Source organism: Elephas maximus, chromosome 7, assembly GCF_024166365.1.
Source record: "Elephas maximus indicus isolate mEleMax1 chromosome 7, mEleMax1 primary haplotype, whole genome shotgun sequence".
Taxonomy (NCBI): domain Eukaryota; kingdom Metazoa; phylum Chordata; class Mammalia; order Proboscidea; family Elephantidae; genus Elephas; species Elephas maximus.
In genome coordinates this window covers 124525039-124537704 of record NC_064825.1, presented here as the reverse complement: position 1 = coordinate 124537704, position 12666 = coordinate 124525039, and positions in this window count along the sequence as shown.

Genomic DNA, 12666 nt, shown 5'->3' with positions numbered 1-12666 from the left:
GTTGTGGGAAATAAGAACACCCTGTAAGGAAGGTACCCAGCATGAGGCCTGTGCGGCAGGCACCTGTGAGCGATGGCTGATGTGATTATTACGGGAGCAAAGACTGGGTCCAGGGAACGGGCAGAAGATACAGCCCACTGTCAGGATTTTACCTCTTCCCGGTTCCTCTGAGTTGTGACTTGGGCCTTACACTCCCGTCTTTAATAAGTGCTTTGGAGCTCTCAGGTTCTTGCTCCCAAGAAGACAAAGAAAGAACAATGGTTTGTGCCCAAAGGGACCAGTCACATGCAGCCTATTTGCTCCATGAGCTGTACCTGCTCTGTGCGCAGAGACAAGGCCATCAAGAGGTTCTTCATTTGAACACAACAGAGAGTCCCTGACAAAGCAGGAGAAAAGCGGATGCAGACCTCAAATTCTTGTAAAAAGACCAGACTTAATGGTCTGACTGAGCCTGGAGGGACCCCAGAGGTCATGGCCCCTGGACTGTCTTTTAGCCCCAAACTAAAACCATTCCCGAAATCAACTCTTCAGACAAAGATTAGACTGGACTACGTGACATAAACGACACTGGTGAGAAGTGGGCTTCTTAGCTCATGTAAACACATGAGTCTACATGGGCAGCTCCTGTCTGGAGGTGGGATGAGAAGGCAGAGGGGGACTGGAGCTGGTTGAATAGACAGGGGAAATACAGGGTGGAGAGGAGGAGTGTGCTGTCACATTAGGGAGAGAGCAGCTAGGAGTACATAGGGAGGTGTGTATAAGTTTTTGTATGACAGACTGACTTGACTTGTAAACTTTCACTTAAAGCACCCTAAAAAAATAACACTTAAAAAAAAAAAGAGGTTCGTCATTTGAAACACAGTAGAGCCTGCAGCCATCCAGAACATTTTGGAAGCGAGTGTCTTCAACACTGACGTGATTTCCAAGGTGGCTGTGCAACCCCAGTACTGTGTGAGTGGCACCATTCACAGCAAGGAAAGTGGTCAGGAGCCATCCTCACGAAGCCTGCAAGGACCCAATATGCCCACCCTGATTCAGAGCTACAGGTGCCACCCACGACCTCCACCAAAGCCCATGGAAGGATCTGAATCCTTAAAGACTAAAGAAAAACTGACCTGAAGGAAAATAAAACGGAAATTATATTTAAAAAAAAAAGTGCTTTGGAACTGTGTCCTCTGCTCTACACCACAACCAGGACCTGCAAGCCCCCAGCCAATCTCTCTCTCCTTCCCTTTCCAAAAAGGAAACCATTTCCGTGATGGTCTGATCTGTCTCTCCTCCTCCCACATTGGACGTTTCCTGGAAGAACTCTATAGTGCTTACCGATGACTGTTGTGTTCCTGCCTGTTCTGTTCTTTCACTGTCTCTTCTGAGTGAATGGGTTGATCTCACATAGGTTTAAAAATTCATGACTCCTGGGGAAGACAAAAGGAGATGAAGCAGAAAATAAGAACCAACCCCAGTCCTCAAATGGAATGAAGAAATCTTGGCAGTGGTCAGCAAAACACCCAGTGCAAGAGGCAAGATGGTGGGTTGTGGATGTGTAGAGCTTTGGGTTCAAGTCTCAAACCTGCCTTTATGAGTATGTGCTGTTGGACAACTTAACCTCTCTAAGCCTGTTTCTTTAGCTGTATAATGGGGCCGCAGTAGAACTGAGTTCATAAAGTTAAGGTGAGGACACAATAAAACAATCTTTAAGAGCTTAGCAAGGAGCCCTGGTGGTTAAGCACTTGGATTCTAACCAAAAGGTAGGCAGTTCGAACCCACCAGAGGGAGAAAGACCCGGTGATCTGCTCCCATAAAGATTGCTGTTGTTATGTGTCGTCGAGTTGGTTCTGACTCCTAGCAACCCCATGTGACAAAGGAGAACTGCCTGGTAGGGCTTTCGTGGCTGTAATCCTTACAGAAGCAGATCACCAGATTTTTCTCCTGCAGAGCTGCTGGGTGGGTCCTAACTGGCAACATTTCAGTTAGCAGCTGAATGCTTAACCATTGTCCTACCAGGTCTCAAGCCTAGAAAACCCTATGGAGCAGTTCTACTCTTCCTCTATCTCAGAGTCTTTCTAAGAAACAAATGAGATAAATAGAAGCAGTGCCTCACACATGCTAAGCACATCTCATCATTATTAGTCTTAGGATAAGGCTAAAGGAGGTATTGTATTGGCCAAAGGAGGCCAATGGAGGTTTTTATTATCTTGGCCAAAGGAGACAGCATCTTGTCAGCATAAGACCAAAGGAGGTATTGTCCCAGCCATCCTCCTGACACTGGCCAGACACTACCTACATGACTCACAGGCTGCCAGCTACCTAAAGCTCCTGCCACACTGTCCCAGAGTTATGGACAACGTAGGTGACAGTGATCAACTGGTGTGGGTTTTTGCGTACTGAATTTACATACACATCCCTGTGACAAAACATTACTTCTGAACATTGACAACCATTTTCTATGTGACAAACTGATAAATACCCATAATTGTATCGGAGTAGGCAGTTAAAATCTTTTGCTCTTTCCGCCTACATGCATATGGCTGTTGGCATTCTCAGTGCTAGTGAATATCAAAGTTTAAAAAGAGAATTGCCTTTTGATGGAGAACTACCTATTCATTTTAGACATAAATGACATTAAACTAGTATCATTTTATTATAGACTGGTCATAATCAGTACTATTCTTCTCATCAAGGAACTTATTTTTAAATACAAATTTTTGTAACTCAGCTAGACTACTTTTACTTACATTCTATTTTATTTACATGTTTTATTTTGAAAACTTTATAATTTAATAACGTTGTTTTGTTTGTTTTTACAGTTAAGATTTGGTTTTTCACAATGATGCTGAAGCAATCCAATGGGAAAATGCTTCATCAAAATTTTAAACTTCTGCTCTTCAAAATGCACTGTTAAGAAAATAAACAGACAAGCTGCAGACAGGGAGAAATACTTGCAAACATGTATCTGACAAGGAATTGTATCCAGAATATATAAAGTACCCCCGCAACTCAATAATAAAAGGACAACAACAAAATTTGAAAATGGGCAAAAACTTGGATAGAGACTTCACAAAAGAAGGCATATGAATGGCCAATAAGCACATGAGAAAATATTCAACACCATTAGTTATCAAGGAAATGCAAATTAAAACCACAATATGGCACTACTACATACCACAGGGATGGCTAAAATTAAAGATTGACAATACAAAATGTTGATGAGGTTGTAGAGCAACTGGAACTCTCATACGTCGTTGAAAGGAGTGTAAGGCGGTACACCTACTTTGGAAAAAGTTCTAGCAGTTTCTTTTAAACTAAATATGCATCTACCCTATGACCCAAGAATTCTATTCCTAGATATTTACCCAAAAGAAATAAAAACATATATTCACAAAAGACTTGTTTATAGCATCTTTATTCTTAATAGCCCAAAACTAGAAACAGCTCAGATGTACACTGACAGGATAGTTGATAAGCTAACTGTGGTATATTTATACAATGGAATAGGACTCAGCGATACAAGGGGACAAATAACTAATGCATGCAGTAACATGAATGGATCTCCAAAACAACATGCTGAATAAAGCCAGGCACCCACAAAAGAGTGCAAACTATATTATTCCGTCTACGATATTATTCCATCTATGTGACAGTCTAGAACAGACTAACCTATGGGGGAAAAAATCAGAGATATGGTTGCCTGGGCCAGGGGAAGTAGCAGTGTGGAGATTGGCTGGGATGGGGCATGAGAGAACTTTGTAATTTCTGTGCCTTGATAGGAGGTTAGCATAACCATTTGTCAAAACTCAGCAAGTATACTCTTTAGATTTGTGCATTTCATTGTATGTAAATTTTAAGCAAAAGAAAAACAACCTTAAGTAAATATTTAACTCTAGCTAATGATACACATTCTGAAGTGTGTAGGGGACAATTTTTTTTTTTTTAGGTGAAAGTTTACAGCTCAAGTCAATGTCTCACACAAAATTTTATACACATATTGTCCTTTGACACTAGTTGCAATCTCTGTAATGTGACAACACACTCCCCCTTTCCACCCCAGGTTTCCCGTGTCTGTCTAACCAACTCCTGTCCCTTCCTGCCTTCTCATCCTGCCTCTGGACAGGAGCTACCCCTTTGGTCTCGTGTATCTGCTTGAACTGAGAAGCACACACTTCTTGAGTATTATTTTATGTCTTATAGTCCAGTCTAATCTTTGTCTGAAGAGTGGTCTTTGGGAATGGTTTTAGTTCTGGGTTAACGGAGCATCTGGCAGCTGTGGCTTCAGGGGTTCCTCCAGTCTCAGTCGGACCATTAAGTCTAGCCTTTTTATGTGAGCTTGAGTTCTGTTACACACTTTTCTCCTGCTCCATCAGGAACTCTCTGTTGTGTTCCCTGTCAGGGCAGTGATCGGTGGTAGCTGGGCACCATCTAGTTCTTCTGGTCTCAGGCTGATGGAGTCTCTGGTTTATGTTGCCCTTTTGTCTCTTGGGCTAATATTTTCCTTTTGTCTATGGTGTTCTTCATTCTCCTTTGCTCCAAGTGAGTTGGGATCAATTGATGTATCTTAGATGGCTGCTCACAGCTTTTAAGATCCCAGGCACCACTCACCAAAGTAGGATGCAGAACATTTTTTAAGAAACTTTTTTATGCTAATTGACTTAGATATAGGGACACTTTCTGATGTCTGTAATTTGCTTTGAAATGCATGAAAAGATAGATGGATTAATGGATGGATTAAAAACAAAACAAAACCCATTGCTGCCAGTCAATTCTGACTCTTAACGACCCTATAGGACAGAGTAGAACTGCCCCATAGGGTTTTCAAAGCTGTAATTTTACTGAGGCAGACTGCCTCATCTGTCTCCCACAGAGCGGCTGGTGGGTCCAAATTGTCGACCTTTCAGTTAGCAGCTGAGCACTTAGCCATTCATTGCACCACCAGGGCTCCTTAACGAATGGACAGAGGGATGGAAAGATGAACAGATATGCAATAAATCAAGTAATCAAGTAGAATAAAAAGTTAATGGTAGAATCTGGGTGGTGGATATATGGGTGTGTTCACTGTAAAAGTCTTTCGACTTTGCTGCATGTTTGAAAATATAATAAAAAGTTAGGAAAAAAAGTCAGTAATATTTTATCTACTTGTTTTACATCTTTTTGAATTTTGGCAACCACCAAGTGTCTGTCAGATTGTTGTACTGTGTTAGGCTTCTGTGTTGCTGTGACACTGGTAGCTTTACCACCAGTATTTCGAATACCAGCAGGGTCACTCTTGGTGGACAGGTTTCAGGTGAGCTTCCAGACCAAGACACACTAGAAAGAAGGACCTGGCAGTCTACTTCTGAAAAAAACTGGCCAGTGAAAAGCTTACGAACATTGTCGGATATGGTGCCAGATGATGAGCCCCTCAGGTTGGAAAGCACTCAAAATACGACTAGGGAAGAGCTGCCTCCTCAAAGTACAGTGGACCTTAATGACATGGATACAGTCGAGCTTTCGGGACCTTCATTTGCTGATGTGGAAGGACACAAAACAAGAAGAAACAGCTGCAAACATCCATTAATAATCGGAACATGGAATGTATGAGGTATGAATCTAGGACATTGGAAGTTGTCAAAAATTAAATGAAATGCATAAACGTTGATATCCTAGGCATTAGTGAGCTGAAATGGGCTGGTATTGTCCATGTTGAATCAGACAATCAAATGGTCTACTATGCCGGAAATGACAAATTGAAGAGGAATGGCATCACATTCATTGTCAAAAAGAACATTTCAAGATCTATGCTGAAGTACGAGTGGTGGTGGTGGTGGTGGCCTACAAGGAAGACCAGTTCATACAACTATTAATCAAATTTACGCACCAACAACTAAGGCCAAAGATGAAGAAGTTGAAGATTTTTACCAACTTCTGCAGTCTGAAATTGTTCAAACATGCAATCAAGATGCATTGATAATTACTGGCAACTGGAATGCAAAACTTGGAACAAAGAAGAAGCATCGGTAGTTGGAGAACATGACCTTGGTGATAGAAAAGACACCAGAGATCTCATGATAGAATTTTGCAAGACCAATGACTTCTTCATCGCAAATATCTTTTTTCAGCAACATAAACAGTGACTATACAGGTGGATCTCACCAGATGGAATACACAGGAATCAAACTGACTACATCTGTGGAAAGAGATGATAGAAAAGCTCAATATCATCAGTCAGAACAAGGCTAGGGGCCGATTGTGGAACAGACCATCAATTGCTCATATGCAAGCTGAAGTTGAAGAAAATTAAAACAAGTCCTCGAGAGCCAAAGTACGACCTTGAGTATATCCCACCTGAATTTAAAGACCATCTCAGGAACAGTTTTGACGCATTGAACACTAATGACCAAAGACCAGATGAGTTGCGGAATGACATCAAGGACATCATACATGAAGAAAGCAAGAAGTCATTAAAAAGACAGGAAAGAAGGAAAAGAGTAAAATGCCTGTCAGAAGAGACTCTGAAATTTGCTCTTTAACGTACAGTAGCTAAAGCGAAAGGAAAAAATGAAGGAAAAGAGCAGAACAGAAGATTTCAAAGGGGGTGCTCAAGAAGACAAAGTGAAATATTATAATGAAATGTGCAAAGACCTAGAGATAGAAAACCAAAAGGCATTTCTCCAGCTGAAAGAACTGAAGAAAAAATTCAAGCCTTGAGTTGCAATATTGAGGGATTCTATGGGGAAAATATTAAACAATGCATGAAGCATAAAAAGAAGTTGGAAGGAATTTACAGAGTCACTGTACTAAAAAGAATTGGTCAGCATTCAATCATTACAGGAGGTAGCATATGAACAGGAACTGATGGTACTGAAGGATGAGGTCCAAGCTGCACGGAAGGTATTGGTGAAAAACAACAGGAATTGATGGAATACCAAATGAGATCTTTCAACAAATGGAGGCAGCACTTGAAGTGCTCACTCGTCTATGCCAAGAAACTTGGAAGACAGCTACCTGGCCAACTGACTGGAAGAAATCCGTATTTGTAAACATTCCAAAGAAAGATGATCCAATAGAATGCGGAAATTATAGAACAATATCATTAATCCACCAGGCGCTCCTTAGAAACTCTTAATATCGCTAGCAAGTAAAATTTTGCTGAAGAGCATTCAAAAGCGTTTGCAGCAGTACATCAACAGGGAACTGCCAGAAATCAAGCCTGATTCAGAAGAGGACAAGGAACAAGGGATATCATTGCTGATGTCAGATGGATCCTGGCCAGAAGCAAAGAATACTAGAAAGATGATTACCTGTGTTTACCTATGCAAAGGCATTCAACTGTGTGGATTGTAATAAATTATGGATAACATTGCAAAGAATGGGAATTCCAGAACACTTAATTGTGCTCATGTGGAACCTGTGCTTAGATCAAGAGGCAGTTGTTCTAACAGAACAAGGGGATATGCATAGTTTAAAGTCAAGAAATGTGTGCATCAGGGTTGTATCCTTTGACCATACTTATTCAGTCTGTAAGCTAAGCAAATAATCCGAGAAGCTGAACTATATAAAGAAGAATGTGACATCAGGATTGGAGGAAGACTCATTAACAACCTGTGATATCCAGATGACACAACCCTGCTGAAAGTGAAGAGGACTTGAAGCACTTATTTATGAAGATCAAAGACCACAGCCTTCAATATGAATTACACCTCAACATATGAAAACAAAAATCTTCACAACTGTACCAATAAGCAACAGAAAAGATTGAAGCTGTCATGGATTTCATTTTACTTGGGTCCACAATCAATGCCCACGGAAATCGAATGACACATTGCACTGGGCAAATCTGCTGCAAAATACCTCTTGAAAGTATTAAAAAGCAAAGATGTCACTTTAAGGACTAAGGTGCACCTGACCCAAGGCATGGTATTTTCAATCACCTCATATGCATGTGAAAGCTGGACAATGAATAAGGAAGACCAAAGAAGAATCAATGCCTTTGAATTATGGTGCTGGCGAAGAATACTGCCTGTACCATGGACTTCCAGAAGAACAAACAAATCTCTTTTGGAAGAAGTACAGCAAGAATGTTCCTTAGAAAATCAAAAAAAGTTTAAACACAGAAGAAAACATTTTTTGATGGTTACGAGGGTGGGGAGGTAGTGAGCAGGGAATTCACTAACTAGATAGTAGAAAAGAATTATCTTAAGTGAAGGGAAGGACAGCACACGATACAGGGGAAGTCAGCACAACTGGACTAATCCAAAAGCTAAGGAGTTTCCTGAATACGGTCAACACTTAGAGGTACAGAGTAGCAGAGGCAGGGGTCTGGGGATGATGGTTTCAGGGGACATCTAGGTCAACTGGCATAACAAAGTTTATTAAGAAAATGTTCTGCATCCCTCATTGCTGAGTGGCGTCTAGGGTCTTAAAAGCGAGTGGCTATCTAAGATACATCAATGGGTCCCAACCCACCTGGAGCAAAGGGGAATGAAGAACACCAAAGACACAAGGAAAATATTAGCCCAAGAGACAAAAGGGCAACATAAACCAGAGACTCCATCAGCCAGAGACCAGAAGAACTAGATGGTGCCCAGCTACCACCAATGACTGCCCTGACAGGGAACACAACAGAGAGTTCCTGATGGAGCAGGAGAAAGTGTATAACAGAACTCAAATTCCGGTAAAAAGATGAGACTTAATGGTCTTACTGAGACTAGAGGAACCCCAGAAGACGTGGCCCTCAGACTCTCAATTAACTCAGAACTAAAACCATTCCCAAAGACCACTCTTCAAAGATTAGACTGGACTATAAGACATAAAATAATACTCATGAAGACTGTGCTTCTTAGTTCAAGTAGATATACGAGACTAACATGGCAGCTCCTGTCCGGAGGCAAGATGAGAAGGACGAAAGGGATAGGAGCTGGTTGAATGGACGTGGAAAATCTGGGCTAGAAAGGGGGTGTGCTGTCACATTATAGGGATAGCAACTAAGGTCACATAGCAAAGTGTGCATAAATTTTCGTATGAGAAACTAACTTCAGTTGTAAACTTTCGCCTGATGCACCCAAACCAAACCAAACCAAACCCAGTGCCGCCGAGTCAATTCCAACTGACAGCGACCCTATAGGACAGAGTAGAACTGCCCCAGAGAGTCTCCAAGGAGCGCCTGGCAGATTCGAACTGCCGACCTTTTGGTTAGCAGCCATAGCACTTAACCACTACACCACCAGGGTTTCCACCTAATGCACACACACACAAAAAGAATGCTCCTTAGAAGCGAGGATGGCAAGACTTTTTCTTACATACTTTGGACATATTATCAGGAGGGACCAGTCCCTGGAGAAGGACATCATGCTTGGTAAAGTAGAGGGTCAGGGAAAAAGAGGAAGACCTTCAACGAGATGGGCTGACACAGTGGCTGCAACATAATAACAATTGTAAAGATGGCCCAGGACCGGGCACTGTTTTGTTCCATTGTACATAGCGTCACTAGGAGTTGGAACCAACTGAACAGCACCTAACAGCAACAATTTCGGCAAGTGACACTTTTGCTATTATCTTTCCATTTACGATTATTATGTAGTTTCTTTTTTTTTTAATTAATTCATTTAAATAAAAAAGGGACTCAATTTAAAAAGATAGTAAGTAAATATTAGTATAGATGGTGCAAAGATATTGCTCATTCTCATTGAGTCAATTCTGACTCATGGTAACCCTACAGGACAGAGTAGAACTGCCCCATAGGGTTTCTAAGGCTGGAATCTGTATGGAAGCAGACTGCCACATCTTTATCCCGTAGAGCAGCTGGTGGGTTCAAACCACCAACCTTTTGGTTAGCAGCCAAGTGCTTAACCACTGTGCCACCAGGGCTTCTAAGGATATTGCAAAGCTCATGAAAGCCATGTGAGAACTGGTAAGTCTGGGACACAGTGGGGTGGTGAGAATTACACAAGTCCTAGGGTTAGGAAACCTGAATATAAATCCTAGTCCTGCTGCTCCTTAGCTGTGTGACCTGGGGCAAGCCTCCCCGAGCTTTGGTTTCCCTCTGAAGGAGATGACCCAGGGAATGCATAGGGCCCCTACTTGGTTGTTATCATTGTTTGTTGCTGTTCACCAACCCATGGTGAACGCGTGCACAACACAGTGAAATGCTTCCTGGTCTTTTGCTGTCCCCATGATTGGCTGCAGATCAGGCCACTGTGATGCATAGAGTTTTCATTGGCTGATTTTCAGAAGTAGAATGCCAGGACTTTCTTCCTAGTCTGTCTTAATTTGGAAGCTCTGCTGAAACCTGTTCAGCATCAGAGCAACATGCAAACCTCTACGGACAGATGAGTGGTGGGTGTGCATGAGGTGGGTTAGCAAGGAATCGAACCCAGGTCTCTCACATGGAAGGCAAGAATTCTACCACTGAACCACCACTGCCCCCGCCCCCCTGCATGGTAGGCCTCAGTAAATGTAACCTCCCTGTCTGCCTGTGAGGAGAAAGGTAGAGAACATTCCAGCCTGAGAAACCAGTGTAAAGGATGGAACTGGGTAGAAAGCACGTGCTGAGATTCCAGGAAGGCCACCAGACTGCACGGGGAGTAAGAAGGCAGAGGCAGTGGAAGAGCGTCTCCCACAGACATCCAGGATTCTCAGCTATTCCTGCTTCCTAGCCTTTCTCCTCCTGCCCCAAGCTTCAGAGCCCTGTGATGTAGCATGTCTCAAATCTATTTCCTGAGAGTTTACTTCTTTCAACATATCTAGCTTTCCAGAGGCCTGGGCAGAGAACCAAGAACTCTCCACTTTCCACAGCGTGAGAGGCAGATCTAATTTATTAAAGCCCTTCTCCTCAGCCACCTGGGAAGCTGGGGACCAGCCCTTCTTGCACACTGAACCATCAGAACCCGAGAGGTAAACATCACGTGGGTAGGCCCAAGAGTCTCTAGCTCCTGGAGACCCAGCACTCTCACTGCTGGTAAGGTTTGCTTTGAGCTCCGAAATTGGATTAAGCCATCGATTGACTGATCTTTTTTTTACTAATTTCTCAAATCATTAGGAACACCTTCTCTGTTGCCAAGAGATGTGCCAGGCACTAGGGATATAAAGATGAACAAAAATCAATCCAGGCCTTGTCCTCTTGGAGCTTGAAGTCTGATGGGGAGACAGGCATTAATTGGAGAATCATCATACGGATTTAAAATTGAGAGGTTAGGGAAGGCTTCTCAGAGGAAGTGGCACCTGAGCTGAGATCTGAAGGTTTACCAGGTGAAGAGAGGACAGGAAGAACATTCTGAGCAGAGAGAACAGCATGTGCAAAGGTCCTGGGGTGGGAAGGACTGTAGAGAAGATGAGAGGTTGTAGGAACGCCTTAGAGGCTACAGCAGAGAAACTGAGAGCCTGGCCAAGACGAAGTTTAAGATGTGGGCAGACCACATAGGACCCTTACAGGCAATGTTAAGGATTTCCATTTTCTTAACAGCAGTGGCCAGCCATTAAAGGCTTTTAAGGAGGTGGGAGACATGGTCAGATCAGTGTACTGAAATGGGATTTCAGGGCTGCAGACAGAGAACAGGTCCAAAGGATGTCAGATGATGATGGCAGGTCAGGTGGCTGTAGCAGTTGTCCAGCTGAGAGATGAGAGTAGCTTTGACCATGGAGATGGTGCTGGAGATGGAAGGAACTGGATGGATTCAAGAGCCACCTTGGAGGTAAGTCAACGAGCCTTGGCAATGCACATGGAAAGAGAGGGAGGGGTTTGGGACACTTCTAGGTTTCTAGCTTGAGCAACTGAATGGATGCCGGTGCCATCCACTGAGACTGGTTTTAGAGGAGGACTGCGGTGTTTTTGGTGGGTGGAATGGGAGGGGGAATAGCCTGGTTCGGTTCTTGACGTGCTGAGTTTGAATAGCAAGGGCAAACCCAATTGTGTAAGCTCTGCTTGCGTCATGATGACTGACATCCCATTGGCCAAAGCAAGGCCCATGGCCAACCGGAGAGTCAGGGTGAAGGTCCTGCAAAGTTAATGGCAAAGAGTGTGAATACAAGGAGAGGTTACAAATCCACCATACATCCATCACCAGATGAATGGATAAACAAACTGTGGTACATACGTACAATGAACTATTACTCAGCCATAAAAAGGAAAGAAGTACCAGACGTGAATCTTAAAAACATTATGCTGAAAGAAGCCAGACACAAAAGGTCAAACTCTGTACAGATTCCATTTATATGCAATATCCAGAATACGCAAATCCACGAGACACAAAGCAGACTGGTGGTTGCCAGGGACTGGGCACTCGCACCAGTGGTCCTCCATGGATGGAGACCAGATCCGTGATGAGAAGCCATTAGCAGAGAAAGAGTAAGGATAGTTTTCGTGTTTGGAGACAGTGCAGCACACCGTGCCTAAGAGCATGGGCCTTAGAGGCCTGCCCACTGCCTGGATTCAAATTCTAGTACCACCACTTCCTGTCACTTTGAGCAAGGAACTTTCCTCATCTGTAAAATGGGAATAATAATTGTACTGATCTAATAGTGTTGCGTGAGGATTAAATGATAAACCAGTTGCCAACCGAGGTGATTCCAACTCATGGTGACCCCACGTGTTTCAGAATAGAACTGCTTTGGGTTCTACTAGGGTGTTTGATGGCTGTTATCCTTCAAAAGTAGACTACCAGGCCTTTCTCCCAAGGTTCCTCTGGGTGGATCTGA